Here is a 20534-nt window from a genome sequence, read left to right on the forward strand (position 1 = left end):
GATTCAGAATTTAGAAGATGCAGCAAAACACATTAAATTTCAAGTAGCTACAACAAAAACTGCCTTCGAAATACATCATGAGAATGAAGAACAACTTCAAACAGCACTAAGATGCTTTATTTTTTTTTAATGTTTATTTGTTTTTTGAGAGAGAGACAGACAGAGCACGAGCTGGGGAGGGGCAGAGAGAGAGAGAGGGAGACAGAGAATCCAAAACAGGCTCCAGGCTCTGAGCTGTCAGCACTGAGCCCAACGCGGGGCTTGAACTCACAAACCGTGAGATCATGACCTGAGCCAAAGTCAGACACTTAACCAACTGAGCCACCCACATGCCCCACACTAAGATGCTTTAGATGAACATTCTCATCTTTTGTTTTGTTTTGTTTTAATGTTTATTTTTGAGAGAGAGAGAGAGAGAGAGATTGAGCACATGTAAGTGTCAGCAGGGGAGGGGCAGAGAGAGAGGGAGACACAGAAACCAAAGCAGGCTTTAGGCCTGAACTATCAGCACAGAGCCCAATGGGGGGCTCGAACCTGCAAACTGTGAGATCATGACCTGAGCCGAAGTCAGACACTTAACTGACTGAGCCACCCAGGTGACCGACCCAATGAACACTCTCATCTTAAGGAAAACAAACACAAAGCTGCTCTGGAAAACAAGAGCAAAAAACTTATCAAAAAGAAAAAATATTAGGAAAGTCTGAAGTGACATTGAGAAAAATCAAAGTGGTAAAGAAAATCTGATCAAGCCTTGGAGTGAACATTTTGGAGTGGGAGATCAGGTTGCTGTTCTTGGAGACAGTTGCTGTTCTTAGTGAGAAATTATCAATGCATATAATGGATTCAAGAGAAAATGGGGATCACTTATAAGACCAATGCAAAGGAGTGTGAAGAAACTGATACAGTAGAGTTAAATTCTTATTTAAGAACTTTGGAAGATAATTGAAGCTAAATGTACTTTAATTGAATAAAATAATCAATGCAGTTAATGATACCCAAAGTCAAACCAAGAAAGACTAGCCACAGTCGGAAAGAGAGCAGAAATTCCAATTCCTTCCTGAACAGCACTGAGGAAATGAATTTTCACTAAGTACCCAATTTAGAAATAATTTACCATGGAAAAATAAAAGGGAATCTTTTCAAAGATGAAGAGATCAGCCATTCATGTAAAGAGCTGGACACCTATAAAACTCAAAATTCTTTGAGAAAAAGTCAAAAGAATCACTATTATCAAACCCAGCTTTGCTGCCTGAGAGAAACGTGTTAACTTAGAAAAGGCACGCATGAGACAAAAAATTATGGAAAAAGAATGTAAATGCTTCAAAAAGTATCCTTAATATGTCTGATATCCCAAGTGGGGCATTTTGCTGGTGAGGACTACCAGGGAATCCTCTGGTCAACTGGGTCCCCGAGGAAGGAGGAAAATCAGGCTATGATGGAATTCAGGTTCAGTGCCAGGTTTGGAGCAGGTACTGCCTTTCCAGGGTCAGGAAAACAGGAGCAGGATCCCTCCATTTGACCCTCTCTGCTCTGATGCCCCAATTGCTCCTAAAGACAGAGCTTCTCCTAGCCTTCCTCAAACCGGTAGATACTAGGGAATATCTGTAGATTCAACCCCCTCTCTGCTACTCCCCACATGCACACAACTGCTGACTCTACGTCCTCCACCTCACCCTCCCACCACAGGAATCCCAGGGGGCAGTTTCTGAGAAGAGAAAACGGAGGAGGAAGTGCTCAGAAATCATCTCCACCAAGGTACTTCTCTGGTCTAGCACATTCTCCAACAACAAGAAAGGTCTCCACAGCAACTACTGGATTTGGTCCTCTACCACACAATCTCAAAACATATTGTAGATTACCCTTTGAATTGACCCCACCTTCCAATGAGTCTACTTCTAAAAAATCCAGTGCCACAGGAAGAGGTTTTGTCTCTCAACTAAAGTAATTTTAATTTTTCTCTCTTCTAGTTTAATTGCTAATAGCAATTAAGTAATACAATGACTCAAGTGAAGGGCATTATGATTTAAGGTAGTATAACTGAAGATTATATAAAAATGAATCTTAAAAGTTCACTGTTTCCATTTTTTTCTATGTGTAGGTACATAATTAATGCATGTCTTGCTAGTGACAAGCTTAGTGAAATATTCCAGAAACATAGCAAGAATTTATCTTCTAAAATAACTTTTAATTTTTTCTCTCTTGTTTTATTGGTCTTATTTTTAGTGATTATGCAGTATGTCAAATGGGAACTTGAAAGGAGAGAATTCTTGAGATAGTGTATTATAATGGTGTATTAAATGTGTACCTTATTAGTAAATTATTTCTATCTTATTTGATTTGTAGGTATTATAAGTATAGCAATATATACTTACTATATATATATATATATATATATATATATATACACACACACACATACATATATACAGATATACATATATATTTATATATATACCTATGTATATGTGTGTGTGTATATATATATGTGTGTGTATATATATATATATATATATATATATATATATATATATATATAAAATGTGTGTGTGTTGTGGTGGGGGGGATTAAGTAATGAATTGTCCAATAGAGGAATTTATTGCAAAATCAACTATCAAATATCAATATAAATAGAAGCAAATGCAATAATTCAAAACAGAAGACAATCTTAAAAATTTGTCAACCCAACCTTAGAATGCTTAATTTTGTTTTTCCTTTTTTTTTTTTTTTTTTTTGACAAAGCACCAGCAGAGGAGGGCATAGGGAGAGGGAGAGAGAACCTTAAGCAGACTCCATGCCCAGTGTGAAGCCCGATGTAGGGCTCAGTTTTACAACTGTGAGATCATGACCTGAGCCAAAAATCAAGAGCTGGACACTTAACCAACTGAGCCACCCAGGTGCCCAAATGCTTAATTTTTTGATATGTAATATAAGTTCTTTAAATTTTCTGTACTCTACATTTGAAGATCTCATCACAGCAGAACACAATTTTACTATCATGTTGATGTCCAAGGGCCAACAACTTTGAATCTAATGTGGCCTATCCCAAAAATGAAGTCTAATTTTTTTCTTTTCCTTTTGAACAGGCCATCAACTTTCCCCATACAGATTTCTTTCTATAATAACCACATGGTAAGACCTATATCCTCCAAATACTTTTTCCCTTTTGACTTTTTTCTCTCCTACCCTGACCCCATTAAGACTTCATTATAATTCATATTCCTTTGACTTTATTTCTTTCTCTGGGCTTTGTCTTCTGACTCCATTTCCTAAATGATAAATCCAAGATTTCTGTCTCTTTTTTTAAGTTTTTTTTAAGTTTATTTATTTATTTCGAGAGAAAGAGAGTGCATGTGAATCCCAAGCAGGCCTGGCACTGTCAGCATGGAGCCTGACACTGGGCTTCAACTCATAAACTGTGAGATCATGACCTGAGCCAAAATCAAGAGTTGGACGCTTAACCAATTGAGCCACCCAGGTGCCCCAAAGACTTTTGTCTTTTCCTTCCTTCACACATTAAACCATCCTTCATCCTCTTCCCTTAACTGAGAGAAATCTTTCATGCCCCAGACCAGGAGTCCCTACCCATTTCTCAGGCTCTTTCTTCCATGTCACAGGCAAAAATTCCTTTTAAAGTACATCAATATTTAGTAAACCATTCAAATGACAATGAAAATGGATTTAAGTTTAAGTGGACCACTTCCACTTACATCTCAAGGAAATCTCAGAAGGAAGTCTCTCATTGCAACATACCCCAAGAAAGGTCATTTTCTGACAAAAGTGGGCAAGCAAAAATGTACTGGGTGGCAGAAGACAAGTTTATATGTAATGAATAACTCACCCTCAAATACTTGGGAATTCATCCTATTTAGCATTATTTTTATTAAGACAGCATGTTCTCCCACATTAGCGTTTTAATGCCATTGACCGAAATTCAACTGTGCTCTTTCTATAAAGCTACTATCCAAGATCATGGAACTGAAGCTGTAAAAATGACCGATTTGGGTGATTTTAGTTATGCTATTTAATCTCTTAAAGCCTTGGCTTCCTTACCTTTGAATCAGAGATCATAATGACCACCCACCTCCAAGGATTGTCCTGTGGCTCAAAAGTAATGATGTCATCCCTTTCACACACTCTGATCCAGCCCCATTTACTCACCTGTCATTCCTAGGCAAGATATCAAAACTCCTGGCTTTTGGAAATACTCTTCTGCCTGACTGCTCTTTCTGCCTCCTCCTTCTTGGCTAAGCCCAATGTCCTAATCACCTGCAAAGGGTCAGTTCAAATATAATATTCTCTGACAGACTTTCCTTCATTTACCCCAGGAGTAACAACAGCTCCACTGAGCCCCTTTGCATGGTGTGCAAATTTTAAGTAAAGCCTGCATCACAATATGACTGCTTTCATGTCTGAATTCTTTACTGAACTTGTTAATTCCATAAGAATAAGCAAATGTCTTAGTTGCATTTATATCTACCACCTCTCACATTCCCAGGGTCTACCACAGTGCTTGACATATATTTTGGCATTCAATAAATACTTGTTGACTGTTAAAATCGTGTCTTTATTCCTAGTACCAACAGACATCTAAGTCAACCTGCTGACTGATAAAAGCAGAGCCCATTGTACCACCACTACAGCTTCCACTTGTCATAGCTATCAGAAAATCAAGATTCTATTTCAGCAAAATATGGGACTGTTTCCAAATCAAGAATTTTTGACAGACCCCATGGCTCTCTGTTGGATTGTATTAACTTGCTGTTGACCCATTTGCATTTCAGCAACTAGATCCTCCCTTAATAATCCAGCTGCATTAATTTTTCCATATTCAGTATATGAGTATTCTCTCTCTAACCTCACTATTTGGGGTTTGTGAAATAGGATATTCATATTAAAACCAACAAGAATTTGTGGTTACATGGCTTTGAGTATACCAGAAACGGAGTTTTTGCATTTTTAATGTGCCTCGACCCACGTTGTTTGTATACCTCTACTGGATCACGTCTGAAATAAATTTTCTAAAATCTACGTATTCATCATAGACCATAAAGTAAGATAAATTAAATTATAATTTATTTCTGGGTAATAAGTAAGCTGAGGATGATGTGTTCCATCTCTTGATGGAATGCAAATTTACCATTAAAAGACAAATTCTCCACTTCCAAAGTTTGAGTAGGGTGGTGCTTTAAAAAGCATTCCATCTGGTTAAATTTAGGGTGCTGAAAAAAGCCCACTATAAGAATATTCTCTGGCTCTGGACCCGTAACATTTTTACTTGATTATGAACTGGATTCATTTTCATTTACTTGAAGCACTTCCACATCGTTGTTTTTTTTTTTTTTTTTTTTTTTTCTTCTGGAACAAGGCAAGTTGTCACCATACATGTTGACTTTGGTAATATTGTCTTCTCTAAATAATGCATTTCAGATGCATTATTGCCAGTAAGGGAAAAGCTTGTCTGTACTGGCTGACATTTTTAGAGGATGTTTCTAAAGGATTTACTTTTATTTTTTTTTCTTTTACTCATCAGCCCTCTACTTCTCAGTCTCATTCTTCTTTTCTTTCTTACCCTACCGTCCTACCCCACCACCTGCTCCCTGAATCTTGTCCCATCAAGTTTCAATCAACAGCTTTTCTTATCTCAATTATTATAATGGTCTTCATGACCTTAAGCTCAGAATTCCTACTTGCCATACAGATAAAATTCACAAGTAAAACAATCAATGAACCAATAACCCAAGCCCTTCCACCTGCTGACTGATGGGTCACTAATGTAATTTGTTTGCCTATCTTCTTTACACAGGAGTTCAAAGGGTCTATGGGCAGAGACCACCCACATTATAGAGGAAAAACAATGAGGCTAAAGATAAAATGAGTGAAAATGATGAAAATATCTACCTTGTTTATTAATAGTCGTTCCAGGAAATTCAGTAAATTTCTGAAGGCCAACCAATTACATAGTACAAATTTGGGGACTCTCCAATAGGAGAAAAGAAAATGAAGACATTCACTGAGACAGTCAAATCTAATTGCAAGTTTGAAAATATAAAGAAGTAAATTGGGCCCGACTTTAGAGCTATAATGGACTTCAGAGAAGACCCTGCCCACATGAGCTGGAAGTCTATCCTGATTCAAACAACAGTGCCCTTCAGTATCAAAACAAAACTTTAAAGATTTAATTAAGTTTTCCAATAGCATGGATGAATATTAAGGTCTAGCATTTCCAAGCTACAAAAGCGAGTTGTATCTTTTTTTTAATATAATTTATTGTCAAGTTAGCTAACATAATGTCTTCTTTATTGTGTCCTATGGAAAGACTACAAGTGTGAGGAAAACAAAGTGATATATGTACTAAAATAGTTGACCCTATCTTCATCTATTCACCTAACAAATGTTTGCTGTGCATTTACTATATGCAGGTACTGTGCTCTCTGGTGAGGTTATGGTAAGATTACACTGGTGAGTTCAGTAGACATGGTCCCTGTTCTCACCGAGTAAGATCATGCTAAATAGTGCTTACAAGATGTCAAGCACTGTTCCAAGTAATTTGCATATGTTTTAACCTATTAGATTCTCACAACCCTATGAGAAGTGGATACTATTACATACCCCATTTTACAGTTAAGGAAACTGAGACACGGAAAGTAGCTCGCTCTATGTCACATAGTTAAGTTTTAGAGCTGCACTTGGAACACAGGTCATTTGGCTCGGTCATCCATGCTCTTCACCACTATACCTTACTGCCTTGTAAAGAGAGGCAGCCATCAATCCAACAGTCAGCAGATTTAGTATAACCACAAAGTGGACATAACTGCTAGAAAGGAAAGGGAACAGAATTCAAGAGAATACAAAATAAAGAATACAAAATATGTGTTGGGGGGGGTGGACACAACAGGACACAACTATGAGGGAATTGACACATGAGCCCTGAAGGCTGAGGATAAGTTAAACTGGCATCAGGAAGACCTTTCCAGTCAAGAAGCAGTGTGTCTTTGGTAGGAGGGAATTTGGTCAGTGTGGGAAGTAAAATGACACCAAAGCATTTGGAGGGCAGAGTGGTGCAAGGTGAGGATGGAGGGATAGAAGGCTAGTTTTAATGGAGCATCAGAACATTAAAGTATAATGAGACATAAGATTTGTTTTAATGTTTGTTTATTTTTGAGAGAGAGAAAGAGCACAAGTGGGGAAGGAACAGAGAGAGAGGGAGACACAGGCTCCAGTCTCTGAGCTGCCAGCACAGAGCCCGATGTGGGGCTTGAACTCACAAACTGTGCGATCATGACCTGAGCTGAAGTCCACGCTTAACTGACTGAGGCACACAGGCGCCCCAAGTATCACATTAGTCTTAATTCTAAGTACAGTAAGAAGCCATTGAAAATTTTAAGCTGATGAATGACAAAAGATGTAATTTTAAGAAAAATCACTCAGGCTGCCATTTGGAGAAAGACCCAAATATATGTAGCTCTTGCAGTGGTCCAGGTTAAGAATTGATGGTAATTTTCTTGTGAAGCCCCAGATTACCAAATCCAAATTATCTTTAGCTCTACTGACCAGAAATAGTAAGTTTTATTCCACATATCCTCTCTTCTAACTTAAGTAGCTTGTTTTTCACAGTCTCAAATTTAGCTGTAAGAAACTGATACATTACCTACATTTCATTTTTGCCTGCTATATTCCCATTCAGTTTGATTCATTTATAGACATGGGTCAGAAGATATAAGCTAAAGTCTTCAATTTCTACCAGAGATTCTCTAAGCCTGGAGGACACTAATTAGAATTATTAATTAAGGCAAGCCCAGGTGAACCAAAAACCAGGTCCCAACACAGAGAAGCACTATGGTATTCTAGAAGAAGGCAGGATTTGGAAACACATAGTTACCACTTTCTATACTTATGACTTTAGTTACTCAAGCTCTCTTTGCCTTAGTTTCTCAATAATAAAATGGAGATCTTAAAACTCACCTTACCAAGTAGCTGTAAAAATGAGAAATAATATACATTACCTGGAATATGTTCATTGCCCAATAAATGCAATCTATTATCGGACCCAACTCTTTGTTATTGATTGGCTCTCTAGAATCATGCATTTACCATTTATTTAAGAATTTCTTGAGTCTTTTCCATGTATCAAGCATTATTCTAGATGCTTCAAGAGAGCTATCATAATATGACACATGTTCTGCCATTAAAGAATGTGGCAGACACTAATCATAGCTATTTGCTACTTGTTCCTTTTAAACAAAACCCCAGTTTTGTTGTGGGAGACAGAATTTCCCTAACCCCAATATGAATCGAAACCATGTAAGGTAATCATGAAAATCCCATTGTCCTTTGCCAATGAATGGTTAGACAGACATGTAATCTGATCCTGGTCAATGAAATTTAGTCAAAGTAGCCTTGAGGGACTCCTGGGAATACTTTTCTTGCATGATAGAAGACATGGAAGAGAAAGGCCTCCCTTCTCCTAACCCTGTTCCCTACTTTAAAATGATGTTTGGAGCTACAACAGGTCATCCTGAGACTATGAGGGGAGATACTTTCAATGTATTTAGTATAACAAAGCAGAAAGATTATAAGAGCGCAGATCTTTGATGATGATGTTCAACTGTGAAGCCAACCTGGAACCACCTGCTTAAGACTTGTCATTCATGAACAACAAATTATAAGTATTGCAACAGAAGCCTGAAGATAATGGGCACATTAAGAAGCAGGCAATAGAAATACTATTCATTAATAAATGCTTACTAAATATTTATCCAGCCAACCTCCACAGTCTTCAAGAGAATCAACCTTCCCTCTGTGGATAACCTCTGTGGTGTGAACCAAAGGGTTTAGAAGCAAGCCATTGAGTTGCATTGCCTGAGCAAATTATTCTGTCACTCTATTCATGCCTGCCACTCTGCTCTCTCAACAGGCAAATAAGTAAAATCCTTTTGCTAGAATCAACACCCTCCAGTGACCCCAGAGAAAATTAAATTGCTGTCTGAGGGTAAGCGTTACATTTTAAGAAACAAGCTGTATACTAGCCAGCATTTTTCCTGCAAAAAAAAATTTCTTACCACAAAAGAGAGGCCATGCCCTCAAACCATTATAGAATTCTCAAGGTTTGGTCACTATGATAAACTTATTATTTCTCCATTCTGTTTCAGGATGTTACTAGGATAAAATCATTTGGTGGTTTAACTTATTTGTTTGATCCTTAAATAAAGTGTAAGTAAACATCCAATAGAATTTGACAGTTTCCTTCTATGAGTATGCTGTAAAAATTGCAGCATTTCCATAGGAATGTGATTAATGTCAAGTATTGGAGCCAATGGTGTTGCTCTCCTGCTGCCTCTCCACCTGTCCACTGCCAGGTGAGCATATCCAGCCACTGTTCCTTCTCTGACTGCCAGATGATGCTTTCCCGCTGATCTGTCCACGTGCTTGGTGGTGTCTTTATAAGATCTCACCACCTGTTAAGAACGGGCTCCTCACTTTCTTTTAAGTGTATTCTTCACCTGGGACACGATTTTTAATAAAGGTTCCATAGAAGAAGTACCATTTCCTCAAGGAGTCCGATGGCAGAATTCATTTCCCACTGAGAATCACAATCAATGTTGGAAATGATCAAAAGTGAATGTAGTTTTTTTTTTTATTGCAACAAATTGTAATTGCTTGCTTTACCATTTCACCTTCAAATTCCTCATTTAATCTATGTGATAAGCCAAGTATCTACTATTATTCTTATTTTATGATGAATCTAAGACTCTGAAAACTTAATCAACATGCTCAAGCCTCACAGCTAGCTAAGACCAGAACCTCAATTTTTGCTTTTGTTTTTGTTTTTGTTTTTTTTTAAGACTCCCAACCCCATGCTTCATCACTTGCCTCTGAACAAAACAATACAAGAAGCTTTGGACTTTCTTTAGTTTGCAGGAAAGAAAACTGCTTGCCACAAGAGAAATCCAATATGGTCACAGTGAGGAGACACACAAAGATTATCTTTTATACAGAAAAAGAATTGGTACAAAACATGATGGATACACTGGGCATAAGTCCTGAGATCCACAGTCTCACCTGAAACCAAGAGTGAGTTTGAAGCTGCCCCTTCCCACCATGAAAATTGCCATCCTATGCAAATTAGCATCTTTCCAGCCAGCTGAGATAGGGCAGAAACATTTGGTCTGCAGTCAGCCAGAAAGAAAAACAGCAGCCAAAGTGCATAGTGTTACTTTTCCCACACTGAATGAGGCATTAACTTCCAAGTCTCTGACCCTTTAAATCTGTGTGACAATAATTAATGGGAGAAAGATAACTAATATTTAGGTTTACACTCAAAGCCCCAACTAATAAGAACACAGGTTACATAAGGAGACATGAAAGTCTCACCATTTCTTGCATTTGTTTCCAGCAGGTGAGGCATTAATTTCTTTTTCACTATGCTTGAGCTCCTACCAATTCCAGCAATGCTGTCACATGCTATTTGGGAGCAAATGGCTGGGAGATCTGAGTGAGGAAAAGAAAAAGTTCAGTACTAAAGATTTACTCATTATCTGTTAGGGACTCTAGCCTTTGGTCAGGTACAGAATCTCTTCAATTGCCCTAATAAATACACACCTCTGGGCTGTGCATTTTCCGAACCCTTGTCTTAAAGCATTGGGAACTCTTCAATAGGTGGCTAGCATACACTTAAAGAAATCACTTCCCTTCTCTTGGTTCAAAATTCCTCCTTTGTAAAAATAGCTACATTGAACCGGGTCAGTGGTGGCCATGATCAGAGTCACCTGCGTTAGAATGTCTTCAAAATGCAAGCCCCCAGCCTCTTTCACCCTTAACTCCCCAGTTTCCTGAATAAAGGGGTCTTGAAGAGGATTCTTTCTGTAGTTTTAAGAAGTTTCTCTAGTAAACAGGATGCTCAACTCAGGTTGAGAACTACTAGATTACTTAATCAATATTGATATTTAATCTAAATCAGACAAGCTCTAGGGTTCCAATGATCTCTTCATTCATGAACAGAAACACTATTTGGAACCAAAACCAAAAATGATCATGCGTCACTCTCCACTCAGCCCTCGATAGGAGACACGAGTATAGTTTGGCAGGGAAAAAAGTTATGGAGAGGATGGGTGAACAAATTTTTTGGAAGAATATTTTAGGTCCATAAGAAACTACATACACAATACATTTAAACTACATTCATTGCAACAAAGATTGTATTATTTTTTGGCCATTAAGAAATGGTTCCTCTCTTTCCCCTCCACTTCCTTTCTTTTGACTGTGTGAAAACTTTTCTTTTAGTGCTCTACTCTCTTTTGAGGGAAAAGTGAAAGCAAGATAAGGAGTAGTCTTTAAAGTCAGTTATCTTTTTTCTCAGTGAACACAAAGCCACCTAACTGCTAACCCTGACTCAGCTGATCTCCAGTTCTGATTATCAGCCCAGCAGACTTTCCACTTTTATTCTGTTGCTAGCAAATCCACTCAATACCAACTGAAAGACTGCAGAAATTAAAGGTGAGGATACCTTTTAATTTGCTTTTATTTCACCTTTAAGGATATTTCATTATATTTGGGATGACTCCTTCTCCACACCTTCAAAAGAGGAAAACCGAGAATTTGATCTTGATTTTTTTCCAGTGATTTCCAACCAAGGAAATTTAAAAACCTCACGGGTAAAAGAAAGGATTAGAATTTGTTTTATGCTTTGAAAAGTGATAGGGGCACCTGGGTGGCTCAGTCAGTTAAGCATCTGACTTCGGGTCAGGTCACGATCTTGTGGTTTGTGAGTTCAAGCCCCTAGTGGTGCTCTGTGCTGATAGCTCAGAGCCTGGAGCCTGCTTTGGATTCTGTGTCTCCCTCTCTCTCTGCCCCTCCCCTGCTCCTGCTCTGGCTCTCGCTCTCTCTCTCTCTCTCTCTCTCTCTCTCTCAGAAATAAACATTAAAAAAATTTATTTTTTTAAGTGATAAAATAAGCAACACAATTACTTCATTCAACAAGAACTTCTGGAACTCCTACCTTGTGTCTGATACCATGCTAAGTGCTACGGATACAATAGTGAACAAGAATGTCCAAAATTTTGGCACTGCTAAAAGCAAGGATTCTTTCACACAGTGTAGTTACAGCTTACAAAACATTTTTTAAAAAGCCTCTTATTATGTAGTAGTGCTTTATACATATGTCACCACTTGGTACTTTTAATAACCTCTGAGATAGGCAAGGCAGGTATTATTTTCATTTCATACTTACCAATGTAATGGTTAATATGCAGTGAGCACTTGATAATAATTTAATGCCTTATAAAGCATTGAGCTAAACATTCTAGACAAATTTATCTTATGTTAACATGACTTTTATCCCCGTTTTATATTTAGAAAACTGAAGTTTAAGGTAAGTCATATAGTGAGTAATGGGACAAAGCCAGTACTCAATCCCAGGTCTGTGTTTCTAGAGTCCATATGCTTAACCAGTTTGCTGAATTCAACGAGGTTAAATGATTTATCCAAAATAATCTGCCTACTAAGCACTGCTTTTGACCCATAATTTCTTTTTCATGTTATAAACATCTCAATGTGTAAATATCCATCAAAGATACTCTATATGGAACAACACAGACCCTGTAGAGAGGAAAGATTACATTGTTTCCATTTTCAAATAATGTAGAATGGACTTGAAAAAGAATGCTGCCTGTTAGGGAATGAGTCTAAAGTCCTGCCATGTCTGTTAATGACTATATTAATTATTTGCAAACTTGTAAAATGCAAATGATACTTTTTGATTTTCAAAGAATTAGGAGTTCCTTGATTTTCAGGCAAGTGTCCACAGAATCAAGCTATGCATCAAAGAGCAAAACATGAGGGAAGCTCACAAAGAAGTGAATGAACATGATGCTGAGCACTAGACTTCCATATCCACTGGTGACATCAAAAAAGACACATAGCGTGGCCAAAAACTGAAGGAAAGTGCTACCAAGGGCTACTGCCAAGAACCCATGGACTACAGGGTGATGTGGTCTTGAAACAGATTCGGGGAAATTATAGCATCTTCTCTAAGATTTACAGAGAAAGACCAGTGTCTTATTTAGTACTTATATTCACCAAATATCCTACAATTTTCATCTTTGATAAAAGATGTTGCAGCCCAAAACTTTAGGAAAGAAAGAAGAAAAAGTGAAAAACAGCTTAGCAATTATTCTCCATGGGAAAAATGACTATAAGTGTATCTCATAAATTATTTGTAGACATGTCTATATTAGAATGAAATAAGATCTTTCAGAGGATAACACACCTGTGCCAGGGATAATTGCCCTCATTCACAAATAATAAGTGGTCTACCAGATGTTTAGTCCCACACAGGCATATGTAAGGCAAAGCAGTAGGAGAGGGTGTCTTAGCTCAGACCAGAGACGATCTTTTTTTATCCTTCACAAGCTCCCATGCTGTGTCAGCAGCTTATTTAGTAAGATAACCAAAATCATAGAGGAGTCCGACTGTTAAGTACTAACATTTCATTTCAGTTATTAAATTTAGAGAAAGAAAAATGCACAGGGTCATTAGAAACCTGAAGTCTGATTCAGATGCTGATATTTCTTTTGTTTCCTTTTTAATTTCAATAGATACAAATTTAATCAAGATTTTCTTAAATTTTGAGAGTCTCATTAAGATGAAAAGGTACTGCAAAGCTAAGTAGAACTTCAGTATATGACTAGAAACAACTTCCTTTACCAAAAGAATGTGATTCTATTTTATAGAATAAAGATTTGATTTGTTCTGTAATAACTATTCTTGTTCTTTGTAATATTCAATGTACCAAAAGACCATCTAAAATAAAGGCTGATCAAGATATGAAAATACTGTCAGGGAGTATTATTGGTAGGCTATCCGGTGCTCAGCAGCAGCTATGTATAATCAGTGGTCAATATAGAAGATGATTTCATAAGTTACTTTGTTGAAGAACAGGTTTATGTTCAAACAGGTGAAACCTTAAGCTGAAACCGTGTGACACAATTATGAATATTATCTAAATGGCTGGTGGTTACATCCAGAACATAATAATTAATTATATTCCCAAGTTCACTCACATAAAGCCCTTGCAAGTAGAATTATAATCATATAATAAATGTCTCTTTAGGCATGCCAGTGAACCATCAAGATCAATATAACATCTCTCTCATTAATATCAAAGGAGCTGTTGTATAAGATGGTGCTACCTTCCAGAATGACAAATTCAAAAGAGCACAACAAATTCACCCCCAAACATCCAAAGATTTTGTTAATAACACACCTATGGTTTTGACATCCAGCATTCTTCCTTCTCTTCACCTGGGAATAGCTCCCAGCCATACCCCTCCCCCCACCTCACCCCCCCCACACACACTAGCACACAACTACAACAGGAAGTTGCATACTTTTACACCATGTTCCCACGACAAAGTTAAACAGTGCAGGAAATGGCACCTGACCTTAGCCAGACCAATCAGAGTCCTTTGAAAAAAGTCAGTCTCCCCTTTTTGGAGGAGCCTTTGATGGAGGCTTTTTGGAGGGCCAAAGATGTGAAACAATCAAGCCTGCAGTGACAGTATGAAACCAGAGGGTGAGAGAACCAGTGAGGAGATGGCGTAAGTCCTGAGGCACATCTAGTCTCTGGTTCCAGCTGTTCGAAGCATTCTGCTGAATCCCTGTCCTCCCACAGTTTAGTTATACAAACTGTACTTGGATTCCATAATAATGTACTTTTTTGGCCTAAGCTCATTTGATTTCTGTAGCTTACAACCAAAGAGACCCTATAAGTCATATTAAGCATAGGCAGCATATTAGTGAATTTTGAGAGAAAATGCTTAGACGTTAAGGTTGCCTCCAGTACAATTTACAATCCTACCGCAGCATAAGCAAAGACTCAGAGGTAAAACTGAGCACGGTGCATCTAAGGAAAGAAAAGCAACAAGTAGCACCAGCGTGAACAGATTTTGCAAGGCAGATGATGGAGGTAGTACTGTCAAGGTAACATAGATGTAAAGCAAGAATAAATCCAGACAGAGTACTGCAAGAGGAAAGAAGTATACAACACACACCTATGAGTAGGAGTTAACACGCGAAATCAACCCTGTAGAAAGATTACAAGTCAAGGGTTGGGGCCAACAAAGCAATAGCAGACAAATGTAGGGATCTTCACACATGACTTACAGTGATGGGGCTGAGGAGAAAACCAAGAGTTCATATTTCATAAGAATAATTGACAAGGAAGAAGTGGGGATGTGGAGTCATACTTATGGAGCACCCATTATGTGTGAGTCATGGTTTTAAATATCTCTCCATATGTGTAGCTATACATATACATCATCATATACATACTTTAATCTTCCCAACCACCTCATGTGGTAATTATACAATCCATTTTAACTGAGAAAACTGAGGCTTAGAAATATTACATCGCAATTCCCAAGTTTATACATACATATATTCTACATCTATCTATAGAGAAGGAGGGGCAACACTAAGATCCAAATCCAAGTTCATCTGACCTATTTCATGATGCCTCTCAAGCCTAACTAGATTCAGAAAACAGAGGAAGCCGCCCATATAAAAATGGAAACAGCCTGAAGGCAGTTGGAAATATAATCTAAATAATCCTTCCTAAAATAGCATATGATTTCAGACCATTATAAAGTTAGCTTTCAAAATCTGTGCACATCAGAGATAAATGTGAAAGCAATAGGTAACATTATAAAGTGGTTAGACCAACTGGACTGGTGGAAGGCAACAACAATGACAACAAAAGCATTGGCGTAATCCAGCAGTGGAAGACATGGAAATATGTGGCCTTATTTAAACTCAGTAAGACCAGAAATTCTGTCGATTTGGCTCAGCCTTGGAACAGCAGGATTTATAAGAGTGCCTGTCACATGTTTTAATTAATATTTTTAAATGTTGAGTGCTTTATTGGAAAATACGTTGAAAACTTTATGTAAATCCAAAAGGTCTTAAAATAACAGGAAAACCAGATTCAGGATGGTCACTTTGCAGATATGGAGTGGACAAGAAAGATCATGGAAGAAGGGAAGAAATCTGAGAAGGGCAGGAGGCCTAGAGAGGTCCCCTTGCTGCTTTAACTCTGAAGACTTCTGCATGTTAAAGAAAAAACTAGGTCCTCACACAAAGCTGTAAAAAGCACACACTCAAACCATGGATTTTTCAAGCTCCTTTCATGCTTATTTCTTCCTATTATATTTACACTTGGTAATTCCAGGTGCTGCCTGTCCCTGGGAAAGTTCTTCTCAGATGTCAGCTTTAGACAAACAGCAACTGGACAAGCCTTTAATTTTTGGTTGTTTTTATGTTTGTTTTGTTTTTTGGTGTTTTTTAGTGGCCAACTTTCCATGCAGATACCATCAACTGCCACAAATAAGCTGATGACTCCTCCATAGGCTGTATAATGTCATATTAACTCCACTTTCTAGTTGTGGGACTTTGGGGAAGTCCATCACTGCCTCAGAGGCTCTGTTTGCATGAGATAAACTAAAGACAAAGTTTTTTGTTGGTTTTAAAGGTGAATGGACAGTCTTGGATATTTTTTCTTATCTAAACATGCTACAAGGTTCTAGGTTGCTCTGCATTTTCTCTGAGCTAAACCTGCAGCAAAAGTCAACAGCAAGAATGTGGGATACTTCTGCTAGACCTAATTCATAAAGTCGTAAATAATATCCAACACATATAGTCATTTCCAGAAAAAAATTTAGCAGTGGTAACTCTTTCCAATAGAAATGTTATCCAACCTTGCCACCCCTGCCAACCTTAATAATAATAATACAAATCAAGCTGCTTAGGTCAATGTGGAATTGAGAAGATCGAACTGTCATGTATTGCTTGGTGTGTGTGCATCCTCAGAGGTTCCATGGCACCTCTAGAACCCTTTAGGTTTCTGAAACCTTCAATTCTAAGTAAAATGTAGAGTTCTTTATCAACTGACAGTCTTAAGCCAAAATAGAGAATTCGCCTGAATTTTTATTCAGGTTCCTTATATTACTTAAAACAGTGATTCTTAAACATTAGTGTGCATCAGAACCAACCAGAGGGCTCATTAAACGACAGACAGCCAAGCCCCAGTCCTTGAGTTTCAGATCCAGTACATCTAGGGTAGAACCTGACATTTGCATATTTAAGGAGTTCCCAGGTGATGTTGTTATTACTGTCCTCTCCTAAATTTGAGAATTTAAATTATCATTATTAGTCATTTCTAAAAATGGAATCTTATAGTAGGCAGAATAATGGTCCTTTAAAGATGTCCACATCCTAATACCTGAAACCTGTGAAGATGTTACCTTACAAGGTAAAGGGTAATTCTGTTTGCAAAAAGAATGAACTGATCAGCTGACCTTAAGATAGGGCGATTAGCCTGGATTATCCAGCTGGGTCCAATGTAATCATGAGCATCTTCAAATGTGGAAGAGGGTGACACGAGGGTCAGGGTTAGAGATGATATGAGAGCTTCCCACCCTTCTACTAAATCTTATGAACTCCTGGGTGTGCTGAGAACAAGCTGACATCTATTATTGACACGAGCCAAAAAAATGTTACTTTCAAGGCCTGTGAAGCAATTGTGCAGATCACCTACTCCAGACCAATTACAGATCTGCCACTCTAGTCACTCCAGAATTCCCAGGACCCTTGAAAGAAACAGTTTCCTAAACCAAAAAGGCAATTCCCACTATCTTGAAAACACTAACTTGGAAAAACAAAACAAACTCATAGATGTAGTGCTAAGGATCTACTCCAAAATAAAAAAATATTCCCTGAAACAATGTTATTTCCCCAATGAAAATTCATGAACCATAGTCAGTGAAGAGGATCTGGAGGACTTTGAGACCTAAAATATATAAAATATTTTTAAGTAGTGTTTGCAGAGTCAGGTTCATTCAAGATAATAATTATGGAAAACCAAGTTTCAGGCTGAAGATTAAATATAAAATTCAAAGACATCTTATGTGAAAGAAAGTTAAGGCAACTTTTTAAATTTTCCTTGCTTAGTCCATTTCACATCTTCAGTAGTCACTTTCCAAAACTTTACTGCCTATTTAAAAACTTCTCTGTAAATACTGGGCAGAAACCCACACATGGAAACGGCATGCAGAACTCTTTGAAAACATGCCCAAAAATTCATCCCCTGCTACTCAAACAAGTTGGAGAGGGTTCAGAGAAAATCTGGAAAATTAACTTTAGGAGGGAAACTTAAAGAAGCTTGAGTTTTTCATCTAGGAGGAGATACAAGTGAAAAAAGAATCTTAAAATGGTTTTAGTGCAGAGGTTTGGAACTCTGGTATATAATTGACTCACCTCAGGCACTTGTTAACAGGCTTATTACTAGGCCCCAACCCCACGGAGCCTGACTTAGTGGTTCAGAGCTGGGCCCCAGAAATGGGTATTTCTATTAAGCACCCTGATGATGCTATTGCATGTGGTTGTTGGACCACACTTGTTGAAAAACAAGTTGAGAAACACTTACTAAATAAGTATAAGAAGAGCCCACACAGCTGTTCTGAATCTTTGCCATAAAACAAGTGAAATCTATTTCAACTGCATAAAACTTGATTCCAGAATGAAAAAAGAACCCCCCGACAGTGAGTTAGTTGTTAAAATGACACAACAAAGCAATTGTGCGACGATAACTGAACAAGGATAACCGAACGACTGAGGAGCTAGAAAACCATGTTTGCTCTTCAAGACTTTTATGACTGTAAGATGGTCGTCCTCACAGTGTGAAGATATCGGGCAACTTGTTAAAAATGCAAATTATTGGGCCTTACTCCAGACCTACTGTATCAGAAACTCTAGGGTTCGAGTCCGAAATCTGTTTTAACAAGCTTTCCAGGTAACTCTAACTCTGATGAATAAAACATGAGAGCCACGGGTCCGAGGGAAAGAAACAACCAATACTAAAGAAGTTACACAAATAAGATAAGTGATGTGGTGGGAAGAGCAGTGTTCCAAGGCCTCCCCTTCCTTGCACAATAGCTGTGGGAGCCTGGTGCTGAGCTCCCCTGTTTATTCATCTGCGTGCTTCTAACAGCTTCATTTACTTCATTAGAAAAATAATGAGGATCAAATGAGGGAAGGTTTGTGAAAGCATTTTACAATCTGAAACCTCCAAATAAATGTAAGTTATTATTAGTACAGCTTTATACACAATCTCAGGGAGTGGCTGGACTGGACCGAATCATTCATTCACCGCACATTTATAAAGCACTTATTTATCAATCATGCTTTTCCACGCTGGATACAAACAAAAAAAATGACTTCTGCCACGCAGTCGTCCAGTGCTGGGAGGGGATGATGAAAGACCTCAAGTGGAGGAACAAGACAGCCAGAATTTCGGAAGCGCAGACCAAATTCCCAAGGGCATAGGCCCGGTCTTCTTTAATACAGTAGCCCCAGACCCCAGAGCACTATCTACCAGGTAAACATCACTTACTTCAACGCGGGAAGAAGGAGGACCGGCAGGCATCACTGCAAGCGGAAGCGGAAGCAAAGCGGAGCCGGAGGCCCGCTGGGCGTGGAGGAAGCAGGGGCCTGGAAGTGGCCAGAGGGCGCCAGGTGCAAGCAGAGTGGCCTGAAAGCTGAGTGAACAAGTCACGAAGTATATTTAATTGAACTAATGATTCCACTTGAGAGTAATGACAAATTAAGAGAGAAGTAAAGGGCGTTGAAACACCAAACAGGGAATTTGTTATATTTATAACATGAACAAGAAAGAGTGTAAGTTTTCTAAGCAGGTATTATTTTTTAATTACCTCTTTTGGAGGTCCTTGACCGTGGACGCGGACAGTAAAGCATGGGCCTGTCTTAAGAATAGGTTACTTGTTGGGGATCCTTACAAAATTTACATGCTGAAATTATCTATCCAGTCCTTACTTCATTAACACCACATGTATTGAATGGATGAGCTAATTACCTGATTGATTAAATTAGTTAATTGGCTCCAATTCGAAATCCTGGGTGAGTTTGGTTTTTTCTTCTTGGACGCTGGGAGGAGAACAGAGCGATGGGCTATTCTGGGCCCTTTCCCCCAGCAAAGTAATGATGCATCACCATCAGCAGAAAGCTGTGAATAGCCCCTGAATCCAAAACCAACAAAACAAACAAACAAACCCTGCTTTCAATTGCTAATCAAAGTTCGTGGGCGCAGATGGAAAGCCTCAAGGACAACGTTTGTTTGCCAGCTTGTCTGCAAATGTAGAGAATTGAGAATGGCTACAGGATGGTCACTTGCAAAGTTCCCCCTTTTTAAATAATGAAGTGTGTCTGTCTCTTGAATTGATGGCTGAAAACATTCCATCCATCAGAGAGTGATTAGACACACATGTAATAGTGGTCCACATTCCAAAATGAAGACGAAACTTATTAATAAACCATTAGGCATTGTGAATTTTTATTTTTTCCACTTCCTCCTACCACCCACTTACTGGTGGCAAAGTATTCTCTGGCTATTATTTTTAACACACAGAGTACATACTGAGAAGATTCTGAATCCCTTTAATTAACCAGGCATTGAGACCTCACAACTA

At 38.2% G+C, this 20534-nt stretch overlaps 1 long non-coding RNA gene across 1 annotated transcript in view; it reads right to left on the bottom strand.

The window, feature by feature from the left end:
• LOC123379236 overlaps positions 1–20261 on the bottom strand; it is a 260875-nt gene extending 240614 nt beyond the window's left edge. The window contains exon 1 of the long non-coding RNA XR_006583465.1: positions 19442–20261. This is a non-coding gene — a long non-coding RNA (uncharacterized LOC123379236). The remainder of the gene's footprint in view (positions 1–19441) is intronic.
• Positions 20262–20534: the final 273 nt, after the last annotated feature.

Source organism: Felis catus, chromosome C1 (assembly GCF_018350175.1).
Source record: "Felis catus isolate Fca126 chromosome C1, F.catus_Fca126_mat1.0, whole genome shotgun sequence".
NCBI lineage: Eukaryota > Metazoa > Chordata > Mammalia > Carnivora > Felidae > Felis > Felis catus.